This window comes from Lagenorhynchus albirostris, chromosome 3 (genome assembly GCF_949774975.1).
Source record: "Lagenorhynchus albirostris chromosome 3, mLagAlb1.1, whole genome shotgun sequence".
Lineage (NCBI taxonomy): Eukaryota > Metazoa > Chordata > Mammalia > Artiodactyla > Delphinidae > Lagenorhynchus > Lagenorhynchus albirostris.
The window spans coordinates 72,138,881-72,159,818 of record NC_083097.1 but is presented as its reverse complement, the minus strand read 5'-3'; the positions used below and the strand labels follow the sequence as shown (position 1 = coordinate 72,159,818).

Here is a 20,938-nt window from a genome sequence, read left to right as displayed (position 1 = left end):
CTTTAACAGTTTTTTTTTTTCTCATTTCAAATGAAAGTTAAGTCCTAATGATGGCTTATGTAGTTTTATAAGTTGCTACCAGTCTACCCCCTTACTTCTCTGATCTCTTCCCATTCTACCCCAGCTCACATAATTCCTGTCCCATCTGCCCCCTTGTTGTTCTTTGAATGTGACAAACATGCTCAAGGTAGGTGCTCAGTAATATATTTATCTAATGAATAACTGAGGGGAAAAAAAAAGAAGGCTATTTCAGAGCAATTTTTGCTCTAGGCTAGAATTATTCAATGTAGGCAGACCTGATTATTCCAAATGATTGGATGCTTATGTGTAATATTGATAAAATAACTATGGTGCCAATAGTGTAGAATATAACAATAAAAGTTGTCACTGATCATGAAAGGAATAGTTGTATCATCACTCTGACTTAGACAGTCTTGCCACAAAACCAACTCTCTTGATTTCCCCATTTCTCTCAACAGGTAGTCAGATTCAAACACTCAGTTATCCTGATTTTTCCCTATCAAAAATGCCATCATCTTCATGATGTCTCTCAAGCTGGCCTTTTGCTCTTCATCCCTTCTGCTTCCCTCTGTTTCAAGGTTCTTTCGTCTAACACATGGATTTTACTCCAGGAACCTCCTACTGTGCTTCCCATCATTTCTCTCTCTCTTATCCTGAGTACTACCATTAGAATAATTTCCCTAAAAGACTGGTTTTAATAGATCCTCTCCAGCTCAGTATCATTTAATATTTATATATTTATTTACTGATGGTAAAAACTAATGTACAATGAAGCTTGTTACTAGAGGTAAAGAAGCTGACGAGTCTATTTGTTCTTATTGCTATACTGTAAGTTCATAGCAAAATAATAATAATGAAATTTAATTATCCATAACATAACTGTCCACATAGTTGGTATAATTAGATATAATTACAAAGCTACTTGTCAGTAAAAGAATTGAAAAAAGATGTGTTAAAAAACTATGCTTTATGCATCTTCTATAATTCATTTCAATTCTTGCTTATTTAACATTTACAAGGTACATAGTACTGAACTATATGTTGTACTATGGGAATAGACAAATGAATACACAAATAGAGAATATTGGGAGTGTGTTCTATATTATCAAGCTACATAGAAATTCTGGTAAGGTATTGGGAAAAATGAGACAATGGGAAAGGGGAAAAAAGGTAATTGAACCATTGATCAATGAATCAAGGAGAAATACGTTTGTTTTTAGGTGATTTGTTTCCATTGAACTATTTAGGTTATTTCAAGTTTTTAGAAATATCTGGCCATTAAATAGACAATAAGATTACTAAATTTTAAATATTTAAATGATATTTCTTATGGAAAAAACTGCAAAAATTACAACCTTTAAATGTAAGCCTAGCAGTCATCATGATATTTTTAACAGAAATGTATTGTGTTGAGAGAATTACAAAGGAAATGCCAAGGAAGACTCAATTTGACGCTGAGGTTCTATTTCATGTCTCTTCAGCAACACTTTAATTTAACCTCAGAATCAAAACTATAAAAAGTACTTGAGAATCAACTGTAAGAATCACCATGGAGACCACACCGTGTTCTCAGGTCACATTAATGAGGTCTCTCCATTCTGCCAAAGACGAGTTCCTTGCATCTGGCAGTGCTGCATCTAGTAGACAGAAAATCGTGTGGTTGCAAGTATAACAAATACACACTCAAATCAGCATCAGTAAAGAGGGGATTTATCAAAGGGATAAAACTGGCCATTTGAAAAACATTTGAAGAATAAAATACAGTTGGGTCACCTGGAAAGTGGAAAAAGACTGTTATAAACCCAACAACTTCCTTTCACCTCCCTCAGAGTGTTATGGCCTCTGTTTGTCTCTGTTTACTTGTGGCATCTCTGCTCCCCCATAAATTATCTTGTTCTTAGCTTTGATTTGTTGTCCTTTCTCATGTTTTGCCCTGACCTTTCAGTTCAAGCATTTAGCATCTTCTGACTCATTGGCTCAGTATCTGTATTCAAAAGTCCGAGAAAAAGAATCCGATTTGTTTAGTTTAGGTCAGGTGTCTCTAGGTGGAGCAACAGGGTGTGGAGGCCTTAGTATATGGCCTTACAGGGGCTGTGACCAGTTAAAATACACATCATCTACAGTTTTGTTAAACCCTTAAGGGGTAAAGAGGCCGATGGTGATAGTATATTTCCAGCTCCATTTTGGAATCTTACCATTAATTCATTCATGCTTTTCTTCCCCACTGAGTTTAAGAAATTAAGATAATACACACACACACACACACACACAGTCTAAATTATCGAACAGCTGACAAAAAAGTAAGGTTGTTATTTTGATCCTTCTGTTTGACTTGTTATTTGAATGAAAACTCAATGAGGAAATATTTATTGATTCCCTTCAGTGAGCTCAGCACTGGACAACTTGGGGTGGGAGAGATGAGGAGGACAATAAGTGATAAAAGTGGTCTTTGACGTCCTAGGTTTTTCTAAGTTATGAAGAGTCTAAACCCTTAAAGGACCCTCCATTTCTGGTAATTACCAATGGGCTCATAGGTGTGTAGTCTACACAAACTTATTGTTGACCTGCTCATTCGTGACGCTCAATTCTTGCCACTACTGCAATCATACTCTCACTTCTCAGAACTTGCCCCTTCAACAGTCTTCACATGAGAGAAGGATTCTAGAAAATTCCCTTAGGCAAATTATGGGGGAAGACACATGATGTTTATTTATTTATTTACTTTGGTTAAGTGGCCAGCGTCATTAAAAAAAAAAATCAGGAGAATTCAAATAACAATATGGTTTTCTTGTTTCTCTTGAAAAATCTGAAAATCTGGCCTTTGGGGATCTGTATTTTCATACAGCTGGACCCACATAGTAGTCTCCCTCTTTAGATGGGGCATGAGCTTCCCAATTTGTCATCGTTCCCCTACTGTGTCCTGTATTATATGCCGCCTGCTTGACTCATTTTACTTAAATGCCCTGCCCTTGTAGGCATTTGTGTTTGCAAATCTTGATCTTTCTTAGTTCACGAAATTTACTGTATTCTTTTATTTTTTTCCAAATCTAACTTCTGGAGAAATTGTGACACATCTCCAGATTTGAGAATGTTTTGTGGTGCCACATTACACTCAAAATTGTGAGCCAAGTCAGAGACAAGTAATTTCTATTCTTTTAATTTAGGGACAATTCTTTGCTTACCTCCTCTGACATCTACTTCCAGAGCTAAGGAAATCCATTGTCTGCTTAATTTATTACAAAACGTAATGACAGTATGCCTGATTTAATCAATGGTCCTGGTCACCATATGTGCAGGGAATCTAGTGCAAAAAGTGCCTCCTTGTGGTTTGCCCTAAGATTGCAGCACATGGAATAAGGCTCTTTCTGCAACTGTATTGCTCATCCCAACAACATAATTATTTTAAAAAGTAGTAATGTTAGGAAAAACTGTCCACTACTTGGAGATAGGCAAAAGAGTTAATTGAGTTTAGCAGACCTTCTGGGGATTATCTGATTATATAACACTGTGCATCTTTGATTGACTTTCTACTGAGGAGGCTATTTTACATCTCAATATCATAGAAATTAACTTGTACAAAACTAATCATAAAGCAAATAATGCTTGTGCATACCAAGGAAAATTAATTAATTTTGTTTCATAGGTATAAAATTTATTTCTGCCTCGTAGGAAAGATTACCACAAACATTAAATTTTATTGCCTTATTGGTAATTAACCAGTTTTGCATCTATTAGCAAGTTCTTTTCAGCATTCCTGATTGAGTGTGTATGCATGTATGTTTCTGAAATTTTATTTTAAACTGATTCTCCCATTATTATTAAGTTGAATAAAATCTTTCATATGTGTTCATTTTATATATACATAAAAGTAAAAAAATATATATATATTTTGAACATAATACTTTAGCAATTAAATACCTGCTATTTTGGGCTTCCCTGGTGGCGCAGTGGTTGGGAGTCTGCCTGCCGATGCAGGCGGCACAGGTTCATGCCCCGGTCCGGGAAGATTCCACATGGCGCAGAGCGGCTGGGCCCGTGAGCCATGGCCGCTGAGCCTGTGCGTCCGGAGCCTGTGCTCTGCAACGGGAGAAGCCACAACAGTGAGAGGCCTGCGTACCGCAAAAAAACAAAAAACCCTGATATTTTGATTATTGTATTTCAATAGCTCCAAGTGAAAAAGAAACTCAGACAGGTTGCTAAATATGTAAACCTAAATTATACAAAAATTAGTTGTAGTGATAATTTTAGGTACAGAATATTTTAGGTATAGTGACTATAGTTTTGGCACTCAGTATGTAAACTTTTCTGTGGTAAAGGAATCTCCACAAAGGAGTATTTTTTAATCCATAAAGGGGAAAGAGAAATTTTAGAAATAGTGGAATCAGATGAGAAAGCAAAAAAATTAGTGGTAAGAATGAAGACAGATTCAAGACCACTGTTTCAGCTGTCTTTCTGTACAGAGTATCCTTACAGGCCTAAAATCTTGGAAGTTTGTGTGCTCCAAAGTGAAGCCAAACTTCAAAGTGAGTTTTCACCTCAGTGACCCAGGGACACCTCTGGTTATTAAGGAAGGACGTTAATTTACTACCCAAATACAATAGAGTCCTCTTTAACTGGACTGGAGTTTTCTCCTCTATATATTTCTTTCCTTAGAATTGAACAATAGCGATTTGGTAGCTGAGGTCAGAGCTTTAAAAAAATATGATAACTGAGTGTTTTCTTCAAGAGCCGTTTGTCTAGTGGATTCATAAAGAAACAAAGATATTGCCATCTAGTGGTTTAATTGAAAAAATTCAGTAAAAATTTTTCTCATGAAGGTTCACATTAATAGTTTCTTTATGTGGCCCTAAGTTAAAACAACAACAAAAAACTTGCTTTTAGAAAGCAACTATTAATATACTTTTAAAAATTACTGTTTCAGATTTTGTCACTCTTTTTTTTCATGTTATATTCCCTAATTATTAAGCTCTGTAGAATATGAATTAGAGCAGGCAAAGATGTTTTCATAATTTGAAGAAAATATTAATAAAAGACAATGTTCCACTGAATAAATTGTCAGATGTTACACAAACCACAAACCAATGTTAAACCAAATCATAAAATCAAATTAATGATAAAATTAATAGCTCAAATCAAATTTTAAAAAGGAACTATATAAAGTAAATAGGTGTACATTACATACAATTATAATAGCGTGTCTCTAAAGTATGGTCTAAAGCTAGGCTCTTATAACAGGAGCCTTTGCTTTTATTAAATAGCTTCATTACAGCAAATTGGCTACAAAAGAGTATTCCATTAAATAAATATTATTTTATCATTCATTTTGATTATAAGAAATGTATTTCTATAAAAAACTCTCCAACCCCCAAACTTTGACATTTAAACATAAAAATTATACTTAAAAGTCCAGCAAAATTTCATTTAGAGGTAAACAGAAAATTCACAGATATTATCATTTATTTTCTTCATTGGTATAAATTTTTACACTCCTGTGTAAAACAGAATTACTCTGTTGTACTATAGAACTATTTCATTTCTTTTTTTAATTTTTTAATTTTTAAAAATATTTATTTATTTATTTGGCTGTGTTGGGTCTTCGTTGCTGTGCATGGGCTTTCTCTAGTTGCAGTGAGCCAGGGCTACTTTTCGTTGCAGTGCTTGGGCTTCTCATTGCGGTGGCTTCTCTTGCTGAGGAGCATGGGCTCTAGGTGCACAGGCTTCAGTAGTTGTGGCTTGCAGGCTCTAGAGCGCAGGCTCAGTAGTTGTGGTGCATGGGTGTAGTTGCTCCACGGCATGTGGGATCTTCCCGAACCAGGGCTCGAACCCGTGTCCCCTGCATTGGCAGGCTGATTCTTAACCACTGTGACACCAGGGAAGTCCCAAGAACTATTTCATTTCTAATAGCAGCATGAGAGACAATAGCTCCTGCAGATATTCTGACTGCATCTGGCTATGATAGGGATTTTTCCAGGTTCCCCTTGGATTTTCAGATCATCATGTACCCAGGTTTCTTCAAAGGGGAATTTTTAAATAAAAATTTCTGAGTACTCTGATTCCACTTTTAAAGCAAACTTTATACTCTGGGAACCATAATGTTTACATTGAACTTAGCAGAGCCTTCTCATCCTTGGTCAGGAAAGTATCATGATGGAATCCATCCAGCCTGGGACAAACAAGAGAAAAGATGTCTTTTCATGGCATCTTCTAGGGTACATAAAAATCTAAAGGAGAGACACAGAAACTAGACAGAGGGACAGATAGAATCCATTTATGATCCCTGTGTGAAATGATGAAACCTTCTATTCCAAAAATGGTTCAGGGGCACAGATTGCCATATAACCCTTGTGTAGTGTTTAGAAGTAAGGAGAAGTTTATTATATACAGTGAATAAACAACAAGGTCCTACTGTATAGCACAGGGAACTATATTCAATATCCTATGATAAACCATAATGGAAAAGAATATAAAAATAAATGTATATATATGTATACTGAATCACTTTGCTGTACAGCAGAAATTAACATTGTAAATCAACTATACTTCAAGGAAAAAATATATATAAAAGAAAGATGACTGACAGTAGATGGTAAAAACAAACAAACAAACAAACAAAAAGAAGGAGAAGGAAGTAGTATTACTGTGTATACTCCTTCTCATCCTGCAGGCCCCCAACCAACCCACACACAATTTTTGTCAGGGTTCAGGTAACTACAGATCCTGTTGTGGTTCTAATGGAAAAAAGCACAAACTCAAGGTTTGGAGAAAGATTTGATTCTGGCATCTAGTAAGAAGGCTACATGCAGGAACGAAGCCATGTGAGCACACACAAGCCAAAGCTGGGTGACCACATTCCTAATCCTTGACTACATTTCCAATGTTGCTGTCATGGAGCTATTTAATAAAAGCAAAGGATCCTGGTAGATTAAGTATGTAATCTACATTTATATCTACTAAAAGCAAAAGAAAAAAATTAGACAATGTATTTTCTTTAGGTACGTTAAGTTACCAGGCAAGTCAATCAAGGCAAAATATTATAGAACTGCTAAACTTCAAGTGCTATTTGTAAAGTGTGTTGACAGTCTCTGCTGAAACAGGTCACACTATTTGTCTAGAAGAAATAAAACATGTGTCTGTCAGTTTGTAGAAATGTCAGCCTTTTCTCTGTCTATATAATATGTAGATCTATTTGTTATAGGGGATAGTTTCTTCTTCAAGATCTTATTAAAAATATAGAGCCTTGCCCCTCCTCTCTCAAATACTACTGAGTTAGAATCTATGAGATTGGGGCCATATCTATTTTTAACAAGCTCTCCAGGTCTTTATGATACATCTTAGTTTGAGAACTATTCTTCTAGACACCATTAACAAAACCAATAAGACTAAATACTTTCCATGGAAAAGGTTTAAAGGCAATCAAGGGTGAAAAAGTGGAACAACAGGTCAAATTTAATAGCCACTTAGCTGGAGGACTGGCAGATCACCAGTGAGATTCCCACTTTATAATACCATTGGTACAGGGAATAATTTTTTAATGAGTCATATTACTATAGAGGGCAACCTGATAAAATCTCTGTGAAAGAATGGAAATTCTCAAAATGTAAACAGTAGTATTTATTAAACCAGGAGTTGCTTATTGAGTACCAACTACATGCCAGGTGCTATAAATAGGCACTAGAATTACAGAGAAAAATGTTTTCCCTTAAGAAGCACTTAGTATAATAAATTGACTCCTAGACTTCAGTAGGAATAAAAATCACCCTGGGTACTTGTTAAGAATACAGATGCTCAGTATCTGATTATGAAGCACATTGGTCTAATTAGTAAGTAAGAAAGTAAACAGACATTTATAATACACATGGTAAGTTTTAAGAGATATACAAAAATGTTATTGGATCACTGATCTAGATCAAGAGGGAAGGGTAAATGTCAGGGATAGGCTTTTATAAAAAGATCCCAACTTGAATTCCTGAATAAAAACTAGTAGTTTTCTAGATGAAGAAAGGTGGTGAAGAGCATGAAAAATGGCATTGAATTATGAGAAAGTGTGGCATATATGAGGAACCAAGGAAAGTTTCTTACATCTGGAATTTAGGAGTTAAGAGTGAGGCACAGGGGAAATGTGATTGGAGAAGTAAGCAGGACTAGATCATGAAGAGTCTTGTATCCTAAGCTGAAAAGTTTTATTTTCACCCACAAATAAGTGGTGAATCATTGAAGTAGAAGGTAACTCCCTCTGAATTGGGTTTTAGAAGAAGCATTCTCATAGTCCTGAATGAAGGGGTTGAGTGGGGTAGTGGTGGGGAAAGAAAGGGAGCGTGGCAGGAAGGCCAGTTAGAAGTTACCTGATAATTCAAGCAAGAAACATGAAATGCCTGCTTTAAGGAGTGTTGCTGGGAGCGGAACATGTTAAAGTGATTAGATTGATGGAATGAGAGGAAGGTAGAGTGAAGGATGACTTCTAGGTTTTGTTTTGAGTCCATTCATCTCATCTCCTTGGTAAGAGTGCTTCTTCTTTTTAATTGGGAAGACTTTCCCTTTGGAATCTTAGTATTTTGTACTTTAAGTAACTAATGTCATTTGCTAGGGCTGGTTATGTTCCAAATGCTACCATGACAAACACATTATCTCCCTACAGAAGATGCTGTCAATGTCCTGCCCACATCCTCTCAGCCCCCTCCAGAGGTTCTGTAGTCTTCATTGACAGTTCCTGGAAAAATCCAAAGCTTCTTACTTCAAGCCCTGAACCTTTCTCTGTGAGGGCTTTCTCTGACCCTGGAGTGTGCCTGACCTGTGCTCAGGGTAAGCCAGAAGTGTATAACAGTTAATACCCCAGGGGCAACCCTCAATCAGTGGGGAATAGAGGTCATGGATAACTATCCTTCCAAGTTTCCTAGCCCATTAGTGGAGGATTCCCCAGTAGGATTCCCTTCCTTGTCTCACTTTATCACACCCTCACCATGTTTCCTGGGATCACCTCCCAAATAAACTACTCGAACCCAAATCCTTGTCTAAGAGATCGCTCTGGAGGAAACCCAAACCAAGGTATTCAATTCTCAACGAACTCAATGAGAGTGGTAGAAATTATTCTTATCACTGTTTTATATATGTGCAATCTAATGCTTGGAGAAGTTAAATAAATTGTTCTTATCACTTAGCTGGTAAATGCTAGAGCCTGGATTCAAATCCAAAGCCTGTGATCTTAATACTATGCTATACTGCCAGTCTCAAATTCCAAGATGTAAACCAGGCATCACTAACTTGGAGTGAAAGCCAGAGGCAGCCTGTCAGTCTCTTTTGAGCAATATTGAGACTGATTACTATTTTCAGATTCTGATCCTTATTATTATAAAGGTTGAGCCTGAGACTTGGCTGCCAGCATATGTTTCCTCTTTTCATGTCCACTTTAGAAGGTTGAAAATTCATTATGTAGTTTCTTCCTCTTACTGAGAATGGTAGTCATGTAGAATTTAGAAGCTGAGCCGATCCCTTTGGAATGAGGTAAATATAATAATGTAATGGCAGAAAGTGGTATGATACATCAACTATTCTTAACCCTTCATTCTTCTTTCAGATTCCCCTAGCACTTTCATGGTTTAATTCCTGGTTAAAAATTTGAAGTGGAAGTGAATGATGAAAGGAAAAGGCAGCTGCTACTTGAGGTCATTAAAAATAATATATCCAGAACTCAACTCATATTTTCCTCTCCTTGCCTATAATGAAAATAACTCACGTTGAAGGGAAGTATGGAGGAAGAATATCAAAAATCGGAAGATCTAATTTCAGATCCTTCACCAATTAAGCAAATGTGACATTAAGCAAATCACCTAGCTTTTCAAAATCTTGGTTGTTATCTGTGGAAAGAAGGGCTTCAAGTACAGATTACCTGTAAGTTCCTTTCTAGTATTAACATTTCTGTGATTCCATCCAATCCTGATGGAATACTAGAGTTACTGGAATGAAGGAGTCTCAGCTTTAAATATACTAGTCTGCCATCCTAGTCCCTCCACGTGTTTTGTACTTTCCTAAATTCATGCATTTTTCCTTTGATTTTCCTTCCATCTGAAATGCTTTTGACTCTCTTATAAAATTTCAACCCAACTTTAAAATTCTTTGCCTTAATGATTGTAGAAATTATTGTGCCCTCCTCTGAATCATCAAGCATTTATTATTATACCACTCATTCATATGGCACTTTACATTTATAGCACAAGAAAACTCTGCAAGAGACATTACAATAGGCATAGAGTACAGGATTAATGGCTAGACGAGTGGTTTGGACTGTAGTTCTCAACATGTGGTGGACAAATCACATTGTTTCTATGACTATATTCCTTTCTCTCTCACTGATCAGACCCACACTAGTGTCATAACACTCCAAGTTGAGTATAATTAGTATATAAATGAACTCAAATAATTATACAGGCCATAATGCACAAAGTGAAGCAGTTCATTTGCAATAAAACGAGTGAAGGGGATTCTGGCATAAAAGAGCTCAAGTCCCACAGAAATGGGGCAGCAGTACCTTGGCTGTGAGTGGGGGCAGCATCTGTAATGCTAAATCTTTGATTCTTTAAGACAAGCTAGAAATTGAAAATTTTTGTTCCTTGTTCCTGGTTTGTAAATATTCGTAGCAAAATCAAACATTTTAAACATACCTTCTGTAGGTCTTGTTAAGCTAGTAGGTGGTCTCTGGTCATCTCTTCCTTAGCCCATTACTTCCTCACTCTGGCTTTTCCAGTGAGATTACTCACCCAGAAGTTACCAGTTACCAGCTTTGTGACCCAAGAAAAATAACTTAACATGTCCTAGCATTAATTTTGTGTGTGTGTGTATGGCACTGACCTCACAGGATGTATGAGCAGTAAATGAGAAAACACCTGTAAGACATAGCACACAGAAATAAGCATTCCATGAATGTTTGTTCCTACTATGCTTGAATCATGCTGCAGTCTGGCTTCCTCCATCAACACGGTATAGCCATCTCTGTCAGTGCACAATCTCCCCCCTTCACCTGCCAAGTTTTAACTCTTTTGAATAAGGTCCTTCTCAAGTTGTGTGTAAGTTTTTTGATGGTAAAGACTATCCTTGTTCTTCCCCCACACTTAAAAAATCTTTTTATTCTGGAAAATTTCAGTCATATACAAATGTAGAAACATAGTACTATAATCAACCCCTGAGTTGATTATCCTCACAATTTTTAACATGTGGCCAATTTTGTTTCATCCACACCCTCATCAAATCCCTACTCTCCTACCCTACACACATACTGGATTATTTTGAAGCCAACTGTAGACATCACATCATCTCATTTGTAAATACTTCAAAATTTATACAGTGTCCTAAGGAATGTATGAAAAACAGTGGTCTTGTGGGAAGATTCTTAGTGATGATAGGGAGGGGAAGGGCAAGCAAGAAGGGATGGTCTCATAATAGAGTCAGGTTAAAGGAAGAAATTCTCCAATTATCAGGTAAACCTATGTATATAAGTAGTTTTCTTTCTACCTTATAGTTCTCTTACTTAGGAGAAAATTTCAAAATACATTTTGCATAAATCTTGATCAACAATAGAAATGCTATGACCATTTTAAATCAATCCAGTCTGGCCTCCAACAACAACCTTTCACTAAATGTGCTCTTGCTGAAGTTACCAATATTGCCAAGTCCAACTGAGTTGACCACCTCCTCCTATTTGGTTTTGAGCACAACATTTTCTCCTGGTTTTCTTTCTTTCTTATATTGACCATTCCATTTCACATGCCCAGGATTTCATCTTGAACTTTATTTTTTTTTAACACACGCTACTTTTTCTAGTTGATTTTATCTAGTTATATAGCTTTACCATTTAAATACTGATGACTCAAATTTATTCCTAGCTTTCACTTTTTTCTGAAGCATTATACACCCACACACGTGTTTATACAAAGGTTCATACATTCTAGAATAAATTTTAATGATATAAAGAATATGTTGCACAAAGCTGTAAATATTAGTAAAAATAGAAAATATTCTTTATTATAAATTCCATATAGTATATCAATTATTGCGGAATTCTCTCATTGATTTTTGTCAAAACCTTGTATCTGTATTCAAACTGTGGTTGCAACTGATAAAACAAATGTAGTTCCAATATGAATGTTCATTAATTCTTTTCATTATGTCGATAAGTAAGACAACACTAGCCAGCTCTAGTACTCCACTAATATTAGAATTCTCTCTGTTCCTGGATTATGCCAAGCTTCTTCCTTTTGCATTTACCCTTCTTCTGCTCTTTTTCAGCTCTTCACTAGACTGTCTTCTGACCCCAGTTCAAGTGTTGTAGAGAGGCTTTCCCTGACCACCCTATCCACGCAGCTTTACATACTTTACTCTCTATCTTATTGTTCTCCTTTATTTTCTTCATAGATATCTAGCAATGATCAGTTCTAAAAAAGCAAGGCATGTATCTACGTAGGTTTTTATTTATATGAATGGATGAGTCACGCTTTGAATGAAACAATTCAAGCAGTGCAAAAAATATATCCAGGAGATTTCCACTTCCCGGAAGACGGAATAGCTGTACTTTTCCAATTACAATTAAAAATACTGGGCATAACATATAAAACAAACATATGAAGATTCTGATAGGTAAAGAGAAAGCAGAGTAGCTAAGGACTTCAGGATCTAAGGAACAAACAACATGGTGAGTTGCCTGGATTTTTTTTTTTTTTTTTTTTTTATGCACATCATCCCAGAACGAATACTGGAGAAGCCGGCAACCTGAAAATGACAATGGGCGCTGACAAAGGCCCAGCAAAAGCCTGCTCCCTTGAACCAAATGACCAGAAAAGGGCAGCCTAGCAAGACAGAAAACTGTTAGAAAATAACCAATTTACCACAGAAGAAGCTATGGCCCCATCCCCACCCATGCCAGCAAAGACCAAGTGGGGAGCTGAGACTTTATCCAATTATATCTTTATCCTCCTATAGGCTGTCCTCTCAATAGATGAAATTTGTTCAGACACCCAATCCTATAGCTCCCCCTGCTTCCTTGGACCCTCTCAAATTACTCAACCAGAGACAAGTCCTTTCTTACACTCTTTTTTTCTGAGACACCTCACAGTTCCCTCATGGTGTTTGCAGCAAAAATACATAAATAAATAAACTCACTTGTTCAACTACAGTTATTTCTCTTAGTCTTTGGCTGAAGAGCATTGACATTGTGAAGTGGGCTTAATCTCTCTTTATTATTATTGTTATTATTATTTTAACTCAGATAATAGTATGTTATATACACTGGTTTGTACTTTCTTTTATTTCACTTAAGGATATATTTCAAACATATTTCGTATTAGCATGTACAGATCTGCCTTATTCTTTTAAACAGGTGCATATTATTCCATGCTATGGATGTAAATTAATATATTTAACTGCCTTCTGTTCATGGATATTTAGTGTTTTTCCAATCTTTTTCTAAATGGCAATGAATAGTTTTGCACATACTTTTTGCACAAGTACATCTACAGGATAATTTCAGGGAAGTATAAATGTTAGTTCAAATGGTATGCGCATTTACAATTTTGATACATATGAACTCCAAGGCTCCAAAGAGGTTGCCCCAAATTACCTAACTATCAACAATGCATAAGGAAGGCTTTTCCTGCTATTTTCCATAGTAAGTTTATAATTCCAGACTTAGACATTTGCAAATCTAGTAGGTGAAGATTTATATCTCAGTGTAATTTATTTGAGCGCTTAACTTATTTTTAGAAAAGCTGAGCAAGTCACATGTTTAAAAGCTATTTATATGTCTTTTTATGTGAGCTGTCTTCCATATATTTTAGGTTCTAATATAAAAACGTATTAAATGTTATATATAACAATATATAATATACTATATAACATGTAAATTTTGATCTTCTCATTTCATATGGTATTTTACATTCTATTGAATTTGACTTGAGGGTTTATTTGGAAATATAAATATATTTCCCACCCTATCATATGCAAGCTACCATTGTGTTTCTTTTATCTACATTCAGAAAGTTTTTCTTTACTTTGATATTCAGATATTGAGTTGTTCAAGCCCTAAACATAATTATTTCAGTGTTGCGTTTCTATTTTAGTTACCAGTTACCACATTTTACTCTTCAGTCAAAACACTTTTTTCTTTTAATCATTTTTTTTGTATAATAGCCCAATCCTCCCTCTCTCTCTCCCACCTCCCCTTCTTTTCCCTCTCTCTTTTTCTTTCTCTTCATATCTTAGCTGTTGCAACAGTAATCACTTTATATAACTGGATGCCCCAAGTTTGGGAGGAAAGAGAAGACTTTTTTTAGGAGCATTATGATTTATTAAACTAAAAGAACCATTATTTCCCTCCTGCTCTTGATATTGTCTGCCTATAGTATGTAGGTGGTAGCTAAAAATAACTCTGTTAATCTTCTTCTCTATATTGTATTTAGTAGCATGTTTAGTGACTCATTACTAATGAGAATTCATCCAAAAAATGCAAAATCCTATGTTTCTAACTGTTGTGATAAGAACACAATTTGGGTTCAAAGACAGCCAATGAATCTACAATCATGAGTACCTAAATACAACTTACCTGGTTTTTAAGAAATGTAAAGCCAAACAAAGAAGCCATGACATTTTTTTGCTTTAAGCCAAGGCTCCCCAAAGCGGGTTACCAGACCACTGCTGGTGACTAAATATTCTGATCTGAAGAGATCTGAGATTAATAAGTCATTTTCAATTTTATGCAGTGCTTCATAGGGAAGCTTTCAATCCATCACAATAACTCAAAAGGCTAGATGGCTTACTTTGTAAGTGGAAAGCAGCCTCTTAAGGATGTATATGTTCCACTTCACTTTTATTATATTTTTCAGCATATTTTGATCTTAAGTTTTTTGTTCTTTCTAGTTAATAGTATTAAAGTCTATGTGTATTCACTGCTAGAAGCAGGAAGTGTGGCTAATCCTAGAACTAAATGTGACTAGCTATATTGCCCTGAGCTCTGGGCACAAGAAGTCCCTACTCAGGGCACCACACTTTGGAACCCACTCTGGCTCTTCCTCAGCTGTACTTCATACGAGGTGAGGAGTCTCAAGGGCCTAAGATATACCTGTTTGAAGAGTAGCAGAATACGCTACCTTAAAATGTGCCTCTGACAAAAAAAAGGATTTTGAGCCGAAGGCAATTAAGAAGCAGCAAATGCAGAAAAGCTCTCTCTACCCACGCCCTTCAAAGGATACAAATCCTCCCTTTATTAGAGACAGACCCTTATTAGCCCAGAGGGGTAAACATGTTAATAAACTTCTGTTTGTTTTTCTCTTGTTAATCTGTCTTTTATTACAGGGATCTCAGGCAAGAACTCAAAAGGGTAGAGGGAAAATTACTTTCCTCCCCTACACACCCAAAGCCCACATACCCACTTCACAACCAAGTTCCAGATACTTGGGACCACAGAATTCCCTGTGCAAATGGCTCTGAGCCTGCCTCTAGGGTTTTTGCACAACAAGGACCTTGCCATTGGAGTGTATAACCCTAAGCACATGGGTGGCCAAGTGGCCGCTATTTGCCAAGGGTGAGAATGAAGATTGGGCTTCCAGGCTGGCGTATCCACACATGTACACTACAGGCCCCTCACAGTGTGGGGTGGAGTTGGAAGAAGGAAGGAAAGGCTGAGTTGGTCTGGATCTTCCCACATTACCAGGATTCAGTATGAAACACTAAGGAATGAGAATTCTAACTTTGAACCTGGACTTCAGGTCATTATGAAGCTATACTTGTCAAAGTAGGAGGATAGAACATATTTTATTTAACAGCTTGCCAGCCTGATTTATAACTTTAAAATATTTGTATGTAAGGTATTTGGAGTCTCATTTGCACCAGCCCTCACAAATGTTAAGGAAGTGCTGGGGACTAGGTTCCTTGTCCTCCACTGGGTCTTTTATCCTGACTTCAGATTATTCAATTTGTTTTTCAAACTACTCATGAAGAATGATTTTCTGAAACTGGTTTTTTTTTTTTAAGGGGAAACTAACATTTATTGATTGTCTTAATGGATACTTTAGATTAATTAATTTATTTAATCTTCATAACAACTCTGTGAAGTAAATGTAATCTCCATCACAGGGATGAGGAAACTTAAAAAGTAAATAACTAGTCCTTCACAGCTAATGAAACAGCTAACTGGCTTCATCAAACCCTCTAGTCATCTTTTCATCCCACCTCCTGACTTCTAGTAGATGTCCTGACTTCCTATTTTACTAAGAAGTTTGAGAACAGGTACAGTAAAAGTCCTCAAATTATCTTCCACCTCACGGTCTCTGAGTATCTTCACCCAACCTCTCTTTTTTCACTCTACCTTCTTTCCCTTTATTTAGATAATCCTCCACTTTTGACTCCAAGGCATCTAGTGTTATCAGCTTTCTCTTCTCCTACCTCACTCCTATCTTTGACCTGTACCTCTCAATTGGCTCCTCCCCTGATAAAGCATTCCCTATTCTAAAGGAATTTTTAAAACTTCCTTTGACTTGTTGATATCTTTATTAATTCCTTAATCTTCTCCTCCTCTTGATAGCCGAATTTCTTCAAAGTGAAGTTAATCACTGCTTCATCATTCTTTAACCCTTTACAATCTATATTCCCTAATTCTACAAGACTTTCATCCAAAGACCCTGTGAAAAACTAATATTTTTTAATGGATAACATACCTAATAAAATGCATAAAGTACAGTAATCTTAACTGTGCAGTTAGAAGATTTTTACATATGCATACACTCTTATAACCACCATGTAAATCAAGATATAGAAGATTTCCACCACTCCATAAAGTTCCTTTGTGCTTCTTTTCAGTACATACCATCGGCTACTACCTACCCAAAGGTAATACTGTTGTGATTTAGACAAACATTGATTAGTTCTGCCTGTTGCTGAACTTTATACAAATGGAATAATGTGCTACAAGTTCATTTGCATGTACTCTTTTGTATATGACTTATTTCACTTAAAACAATATCCATGAATATCCATCTTTTTGTTGACTCTATGAATAGTCCTTTATTATTTTTCTTTTATCACTGGTAGTATCCCATTGTATGACTACACCTCACTTTCTTTATCCTTTAACCTGTTAATGGAAATTGGGGTTGTTTCCAGTTTGGAGTTATTATGAATAAAGCTGCAATAAACATTCTTGTAAAAATCTTTCTAGGGAGACATACTACTTCACTTGGGTATATACCTAGGAATGAAATTGCTGTGTCATAAGGTAAGTGAGCTTGACATTAGTAGAGACAGACAATTTTACAAAGTGGCTGCTTTATTTTACACTCATAGCAGCAGTGTTTAAGAGTTGGCCCACATCCTTGCCAGCATGTGATATTGTTAGTCTTTCAAAAAACTTTCATTTTTTAAAACGTTAGTCATTTTGGTGCATGTGTGATAATATTCATTGGGGTTTTAACTTGTATTTTCCTAAGAACTAATACTGTTGAACACCTCTTTATATGTTTATTGGCCACTTAGATACCCACTTTTGCAAAGTGCCTATTCAAATATTTTATCCAATGTTCTTATTTGGTTTTTGTAGTTTTATAATTGATTTGTAATGCTTTGTCAGATATATGTACTGTAAATGTCTTCTCCCAGTCTGTGGCTTGCCTCTTCACTTTTTTAATGGTGTCTTTGATGAGAGGAATGTAAAATTTTGATGATATCTAATTTGTCAATTTTTAATTTTATGATTAATGCTTTTTAAGTCCTATTTAAGAAATCTTATCTGCCCTAAAGTCATGGAGATATTCTCCTATATTTTCTTTTAGAAGCTTTATAATGTTTTCTTTCATGTATAAGTCTATGATCCATCTCAAATCAATTTTTGTAAGAATCAGGTTCATTTCTCTTTTGTGTGACATCTGGTTGCTGCAGCACCATTCATTGCAAGATCTTTTTCTCATTGAATGATATTAGTGCCTTTGTAGTGAATCAACTGACTGTATGAGTAGGCCTACTCCACTGATACATTTGCCATTGATTAGGGCTAAAACTGAGTAAAATGTTAACTTGTAGATTTTTGTAAATGATTTTTGTCTGGTAGAGAATGTAACACCAAAGGCTACAGTTTATTTTGACCTGTAAAACATTAACCTGCAGGACATTGTAACCTAGCAAATTTATTTCAGCACACCTTTTGTGACGACCTACGTACACTCAGTTTCTCTAATTTTTCTATAAACCAGCTTTATCATCTTGCTGGTTTCCTGATTAAAGAGTTAAATAGATCTTGGAAACATATTCAAAGTCATTCTACATTTGTACGATAGTCATATCTTTAAATTTTGAAAATTATACTTTGACAACACTGAGGCGTTAAATGTTATTCTAATAAGTTACGTGAACGGGGTGACTAGCGATGCCATTATCCAATGTAGAGAATACATAAGAAGTCTTTTAGGAGAAAATATTTTTGTTTTGGTATATTATTTTCCATTAAGATGGACATGCATAACATGCAAATGGAAAGACTGAGAGTAGAGGGCTAGAGGAAAAAATCTGAGAAATTTTGGAGTTGTTAGCATGTTATGTGATTATTGGAATTTAGGAGATGAGAGGGCCTAGAGATAGCATGGAAGTACTAAGGATATAATTCTGTAAAAAATAAACATTTAGGGAGTAGGTGAAGAAAAGCCATCAAAGGAAACAAGGAAGGAGTAGTAAAAAGCAGCCATGAGAGCAGTTTTACGGAGTAAGTGGTCAATGTGCAGATGCAACCCAGGGGACAACTAGGATGGGAATTGAAAAGAAGCAATTGAACTTAGCAATTAAGAAGTCTTTGGTGACCTAGTAAAAGCTCTTCCAGTAGAGAGGTAAGGATGTAAGCCAGATTTGCTGTGGGTTCGGAGAAAATGAGATATGAGGAAATGGATGCTGTATAGATTGTTTCAGGAAGTTTGGCTCTAAAACCTAAATCAGATCATAATAATTCACTGCTTAAAACATGCTGATGGGTTTCCATTACACTTGAAATAAAATTCATCTCCTTATCATAATCTGTTAGGTTCTATGTGATTAGGACTCTGTTTATCAATCTGCCTTTCTATACCACTCTGCCACTCTCATTGTGCTTCAAACTTATTGAATTCTTTTTTTCCCTTGAACATGCCAATCTCGTTCCTATCTTAGGGCCTTTGTGCTATTGCCTCTTTTTGATACACTCTCCCTCCAGACCTTTGCAAGGTTTGTGCAACAGTAATGAAGGCATCCTGGTCAGATCTCCCTTTAAAAGAACCTGCTGTGAGGATCATTAGTTAACACCTTCGAGTTGCTCTACCTTCAGATCCACTTACACTGAGACCACACTTACCCTGAGATCTAGCCAATGAGTGAGTACTGCAGGGATATCAGAGCTAGTGTTAGGCTATTTATGCCTAACACAGGACTCCTTGAAAGGGCAATTCTTGCTTTGGGGCTCCTCATTGGCCTAAGATTTTCTCACAACTACATTTCACTCTGAAGCTCTTCCTACCTAATTTTCCTTCCTTCCTGCTCTCTTTTCCCATGTGTCACAACTGGATTGTTGTTTGAAGACTCTCTTGCCTTCTCCTGCCACACATCTGTGAGATGTTTCCTAGTCTCTGTCACACCCAATTCTATCTTTTCTTCTGGACTTTACAGGACCTGAGGTAACACAGCTGGCAATCATTTTATATCTCAGTATGAATGTCACTTTCCCAGAGACCTTCCCAAATTTGTAGTACTCAACCTCTGAGTATTCAACTCACCTCTTATCTCACTCTCCTGTCTTATTTTCGTCATAGGATTTATCATTGCACTAAAAAATTTTTAAACTGCTTTAGGTATGCTATTTTAAAGTAAACTACAAATATTTTGAACATTTCACCTCTAAACATTTTAGTTTGTATCCCTAAACAAGAGAACATTTTCATAGATTGACAAAATATTATTAGAATGCCTGACAAAATAATTTGCTTGTATCATCTGTCACCCTGTCCATCTATCACCCTGTCCATATTCAAATTTTCTCAGTTGTCTACATAATGCCTTTTATAGCTGCTTTGTCCAAACCAGTATCTAATTAAGGACAAGGCATTCTATCTGGTTATACTCTCTTCTAAGACCCTTTTGATCTAGGTCAGCCCCTTTTTTTTCCATGCACTGACTTGTTGAAGAGAATAGCCATTTGTCCTGTAGAATGTTTTACTTTCTGGACTTGTCTGATTGTTACCTCATGGTGCCTTTTTTTTTTTTTAAAAAAGAGGTTTCCTTATCTCCTATATTTCCTATAAAATGGAAGATTAAACATTACAATTTAATAAAATTGAAGTTAAACATTCTTGGCTAAAAGATGTAAGAGGTTGGGTTGGGTACTTCATATTAATTACATTAGCAGATATTTGATATCTGGTAATACTCCAAGTTGCTGATGCTAACTTAAACCATTAGATTAGACTGGTGACACCCTGTGGTAAAATTACATTTTCCCCCTTGGGACCAGAAAGTCACCTATGTGGCATTGCTTTGGAAATATATGAAGATACAATTCTCCAACACAAATCAATTTTTTTAATGCAGTTATTTTATCTTGAATTCAATGCTTTTGTCTGCTTGTTTACTTTGCTTAATGGAGTTTTTGCTGTACAGAAATGTTTCATTATCATATAGTAGAATCTGTCAATCTTTGCGTGTTGTATTAATCTTTTAGGGCTGCCATAACAAAATATTGGGTTGGCCAAAAAGTTCGTTCAGGTTTTTCCATAAGATGTAGCGAAAAAACTTGAAGTTTTTGGCCAACCCTGTACAACAGACTGGGTGGCTTAAACAACAGGAATTTATTTTCTCACAGTTCTGGAGGCTGGATGTTTAAGATCCAGGTGCCAGCAGGGTTGGTTTCTCTGGAGGCCTCTCTCCTGGCTTG

The 20,938-nt window shown here is 36.0% G+C and overlaps 1 long non-coding RNA gene across 2 annotated transcripts in view; it reads right to left on the bottom strand.

Moving 5' to 3' along the window:
• Positions 1 to 1,438: 1,438 nt before the first annotated feature.
• LOC132516942 (uncharacterized) overlaps positions 1,439 to 20,938 on the bottom strand; it is a 25,424-nt gene continuing 5,924 nt past the window's right edge. Inside the window, exons 1-3 of one of the 2 annotated variants that reach the window (XR_009539532.1) lie at positions 20,865 to 20,931; positions 3,940 to 4,098; positions 1,439 to 1,658 (exon numbers count right to left, since the gene is read on the bottom strand). This is a non-coding gene — a long non-coding RNA (uncharacterized LOC132516942). Of the gene's footprint in view, positions 1,659 to 3,939; positions 4,099 to 20,864; positions 20,932 to 20,938 lie in introns of those variants that run through there. The other variant, XR_009539531.1, reaches the window with a different exon arrangement.